General features: G+C 50.3%; 1 long non-coding RNA gene across 1 annotated transcript; it reads right to left on the bottom strand.

The window, feature by feature from the left end:
* Positions 1 to 293: 293 nt before the first annotated feature.
* Positions 294 to 925, bottom strand: LOC115178895 (uncharacterized). Its single transcript, XR_003872713.1, has 2 exons — positions 881 to 925; positions 294 to 781 (listed from the first exon to the last, which is right to left on the bottom strand). It is a non-coding gene; the product is annotated as an uncharacterized LOC115178895 (long non-coding RNA).
* Positions 926 to 5,250: the final 4,325 nt, after the last annotated feature.

Below are 5,250 nucleotides of genomic sequence, written 5' to 3'. Positions count from 1 at the left end.
CTTAGTGCTGAGTTACAGTTACTGTAATTGTATAGGCCTTAGTGCTGAGTTACAGTTACTGTAATTGTATAGGCCTTAGTGCTGAGTTACAGTTACTGTAATTGTATAGGTCTTAGTGCTGAGTTACAGTTACTGTAATTGTATAGGCCTTAGTGCTGAGTTACAGTTACTGTAATTATAGACCTTAGTGCGGAGTTAGTTACTGTAATTGTATAGGTCTTAGTGCTGAGCGATTAACCAACATTTGTTATTTTTCTTTTTTTAAAGCACTAATTGACTGTCGGCAAAAACTATTTTTTAATGTAAACTCAATGAGCAGTTTCTCTAGAGAAAGAAAAGATGACGCCCAAACTGTGCGATGTAGTAGGGAGTTGTAGTTTCCGACAGGCCAATATTCTACATAGTTTAGAGCATAAAACGTAGTAATTCACTACAATGACCATAATCCATTGCGCATCTACTTGTCCGGTCCGTGTTTCTTTTACGCCTGCTACGTCAGGTTAGTGTGGGGCAGACACCGAGATAGAGAAGAGATGGGCGATCCACTGGGATCGAGAGCAGTTTCTTCACGACGTATCTCTACCTGATCTAAGTTCAGGTTAGTGTGGGGCAGACACCGAGATAGAGAAGAGATGGGCGATCCACTGGGATCGAGAGCAGTTTCTTCACGACGTATCTCTACCTGATCTAAGTTCAGGTTAGTGTGGGGCAGACACCGAGATAGAGAAGAGATGGGCGATCCACTGGGATCGAGAGCAGTTTCTTCACGACGTATCTCTACCTGATCTAAGTTCAGGTTAGTGTGGGGCAGACACCGAGATAGAGAAGAGATGGGCGATCCACTGGGATCGAGAGCAGTTTCTTCACGACGTATCTCTACCTGATCTAAGTGATTGATAGTTGGTATTCAGCAGTCACAAAAGTATACCTTATTTACTTTGAAGAACTACTCAAATAGTGATTTTGTCAGACAGCATAGGCAGCAGCTCTATAGAGATGAGATGATGACTTGGAATTAAATAAAGTCATTAAATAAATAAAATATACACAACAATTTCTATATTGTATTAAAGTAATGTGAGTAAATGATGGTTGATAAGTGATCAGCAGTAATGGACAGTCTCTACCATCATGGGACTTTTGTTAACGCTTTCATTCTGTGTTGTTACAGCATTCAACCCACATAATTATCTTAGACATTAAATGCACTATACATTATCAAAACAAAAAAACATTATTTTTTTATCATTGAACCGAAACAACTTCGAAAAGCTCTAAATCGCTCAGCACTCGTAGGCCTATATCTGAAATTGGCAACCAAACACGGTTACTACTACATTTTTCCCCAAATGAAACTCTCCTGTAACTGGGAACACCCAGGAAATTCACCTGGATCAGAAACTGGAAGTCTGCTGATACTGGGAACACCCAGGAAATTCACCTGGATCAGAAACTGGAAGTCTGCTGATACTGGGAACACCCAGGAAATTCACCTGGATCAGAAACTGGAAGTCTGCTGATACTGGGAACACCCAGGAAATTCACCTGGATCAGAAACTGGAAGTCTGCTGATACTGGGAACACCCAGGAAATGTCAAAGGTCACAGCCCTGCCCCACACACCTTTGACAGATTAACTAGATTACTATATAATCCAACAACTCAATCCAAAGAAACACCTGTACATTAACTCAGACACACACACACACACACACGTTGGTAGTGTGTAATAGCAAGTACAGGGCCTCCCGAGTGGCGCAGTGGTCTAAGGCACTGCATCGCAGTTGCTAGCTGTGCCACTAGAGATCCTGGTTCGAGTCCAGGCTCTGTCGCAGCCGGTCACGACCGAGAGACCCATGGGGCGGCGCATCCGGGTTAGGGGAGGGTTTGGCCAGCAGGGATGTTCTTGTCCCATCGCGCTCTAGCAACTCCTGTGGCGGGCCGGGCGCAGTGCACGCAGACACGGTCGCCAGGTGTACTGGGTTTCCTTCCGACACATTGGTGTGTTGGCTTCTGGGTTAAGCGGCCATTGTATCAAGAAGCAATGCGGCTTGGCAGGGTCAACCTTCGCCTCTCCCGAGTCGGTACTGGAGTTGCAGCGATGAGACAAGACTGTAACTACCAATTGGATACCACGTTTTAAAAAAGTAACTTCAAAAATAAAATAAAAAAAATAATACATTAAAGTCTGCACTGATTTGATGTTAGTGTGTGGATGTGCGTTTACAATGATATGAAATGGCAGTGAGGGTGTGATATGGTTTATCAGCGTGTGTGTGTGTGTGTGTCATATGGCTCAATTTAACAGACAGGAGGATCCCCCCCGTTTCTTGGGAGAGCGGAAGTATTAACTGAGATTAGAGCTTACACAGAAATCCCCTCCTTCCATCCCTCCATTCTTTCCATCTCCTCTCTTACGCCTGTCACTCGGATCATTCCATCATTCACTTGATCATAATCCCACTCCGCTAATAACTCAGGTAGAGAAAGAAAGAGACGAGACGTCAGTGAGAGGGAGGATAGACACTAACAGACGTGTTGCTGAGACGAGAGGAAAGGTCAGAGAGAGAGAGAGGGAGGATAGACACTAACAGATGTGTTGCTGAGAGAGAGAGGGAGGATAGACACTAACAGACGTGTTGCTGAGACGAGAGGAAAGGTCAGAGAGAGAGAGAGGGAGGATAGACACTAACAGACATGTTGCTGACACGAGAGGAAAGGTCAGAGAGAGAGAGGGGGAGGATAGACACTAACAGACGTGTTGCTGAGAGAGAGAGAGGGAGGATAGACACTAACAGGCGTGTTGCTGAGACAAAGACAGAGGGGGAGGGTAGACACTAACAGACGTGTTACTGAGACGAGAGGAAAGGTCAGAGAGAGAGAGAGAGAGAGAGAGAGAGGGAGGATAGACACTAACAGACGTGTTGCTGGACAGAGAGAGATGGAGGATAGACACTAACAGATGTGTTGCTGAGACAGCGGGATGGAGAGAGAGGTGAGGAGAGAGATAGAGGGAGCGAGGTGGGGAAAGGAAGAGAGATCAACCTGTAGTCTACACGCAGCCCAGCGAGTAGTCTGCGCGCAGCCCAGCGTGTAGTCTGCGCCCAGCCCAGCGTGTAGTCTGCGCCCAGCCCAGCGTGTAGTCTGCGCCCAGCCCGTGCGCCCAGCCCAGCGTGTAGTCTGCGCCCAGCGTGTAGTCTGCGCCCAGCCCAGCGTGTAGTCTGCGCCCAGCCCAGCGTGTAGTCTGCGCGCAGCCCAGCGTGTAGTCTGCGCGCAGCCCAGCGTGTAGTCTGCGCGCAGCCCAGCGTGTAGTCTGCGCGCAGCCCAGCGTGTAGTCTGCGCGCAGCCCAGCGTGTAGTGTGCGCGCAGCCCAGCGTGTAGTGTGCGCGCAGCCCAGCGTGTAGTGTGCGCGCAGCCCAGCGTGTAGTGTGCGCGCAGCCCAGCGTGTAGTGTGCGCGCAGCCCAGCGTGTAGTCTGCGCCCAGCCCAGCGTGTAGTCTGCGCCCAGCCCAGCGTGTAGTCTGCGCCCAGCCCAGCGTGTAGTCTGCGCCCAGCCCAGCGTGTAGTGTGCGCCCAGCCCAGCGTGTAGTGTGCGCCCAGCCCAGCGTGTAGTGTGCGCCCAGCCCAGCGTGTAGTGTGCGCCCAGCCCAGCGTGTAGTGTGCGCCCAGCCCAGCGTGTAGTCTGCGCCCAGCCCAGCGTGTAGTCTGCGCCCAGCCCAGCGTGTAGTGTGCGCCCAGCCCAGCGTGTAGTCTGCGCCCAGCCCAGCGTGTAGTCTGCGCCCAGCCCAGCGTGTAGTCTGCGCCCAGCCCAGCGTGTAGTCTGCGTGTAGTCTGCGCCCAGCCCAGCGTGTAGTCTGCGCCCAGCCCAGCGTGTAGTCTGCGCCCAGCCCAGCGTGTAGTCTGCGCCCAGCCCAGCGTGTAGTCTGCGCCCAGCCCAGCGTGTAGTCTGCGCCCAGCCCAGCGTGTAGTGTGCACGCAGCACAAAAAGCAAGGAAAAAGGAGAGAACTTGCAAACGGAAACAGACAGAGAGTAGGATGATGAAAGAGAAACAGAGAGAGGGACAGAAAGAGAGGATGGGGAACCAGGTCCCATTAGTTTTAATTAATCCTTAATTAGTATGGATTATGGTCCAGCCTCCCAGACTGCCCACCACACACACACGCGTCTACGTTTCAGACAGACACACGCGTCTACGTTTCAGACAGACACACGCGTCTACGTTTCAGACAGACACTCGCGTCTACGTTTCAGACAGACACACGCGTCTACGTTTCAGACAGACACACGCGTCTACGTTTCAGACAGACACTCGCGTCTACGTTTCAGACAGACACTCGCGTCTACGTTTCAGACACTCGCGTCTACGTTTCAGACACACACACACACGCGCGTCTACATTTCAGACAGATACGCGTCTACGTTTCAGACAGACACACACGTCTACGTTTCAGACACACACACACACACACGTCTACGTTTCAGACAGACACACACGTCTACGTTTCAGACAGACACACACGTCTACGTTTCAGACACACACACACGTCTACGTTTCAGACACACACACACGTCTACGTTTCAGACAGACACACACGTCTACGTTTCAGACAGACACACACGTCTACGTTTCAGACACACACACACACACACACACGTCTACGTTTCAGACAGACACACACGTCTACGTTTCAGACAGACACACACGTCTACGTTTCAGACAGACACACGTCTACGTTTCAGACACACACACACGTCTACGTTTCAGACAGACACACACGTCTACGTTTCAGACACCCCATACTGTGCGAACACATTCACACCTAATACACAGGCTGCCACTGTACAACACACACACTGAGTTAATAACTCCACTGTATTACTTTTCTATAAACCAGCTTCATGCCACTGTGATCCAGCAGTGTAGGCTATTGCGAGATACCACCAGGTGTAGGCCAAAGCCAGGGCAGCGGGTGAGCCCCCCCCAGTGAGAGTGAGTGTTGGTGGGGAGGAGGCCAGGCTGACAGGGGTCTGGAGCATATCACCAGTCTGCCAATCCACAGACACAGTCATTACTGCCTCTCCCTCCATCTCATCAATCAATCTGTCGCCCTCTTTCTCTCCCTCCCTCTTTCTCTGGCCATTTTCCTTTATTTCCCCTTTACCCATTTTCTCCATTGCTCTTATTTCCCTTTGTCTAATTCCAAATGCCTCTCTCTCTCTCTCTCTCTCTCTCTCTCTCCCCTCTCCCCTC

The sequence above is a fragment of the Salmo trutta genome, chromosome 38, assembly GCF_901001165.1.
Source record: "Salmo trutta chromosome 38, fSalTru1.1, whole genome shotgun sequence".
In the NCBI taxonomy this organism is placed as follows: Eukaryota; Metazoa; Chordata; class Actinopteri; order Salmoniformes; family Salmonidae; genus Salmo; species Salmo trutta.
Note: the sequence above shows the minus strand (reverse complement) of the source record. Positions and strands in the feature narration are given on the sequence as shown.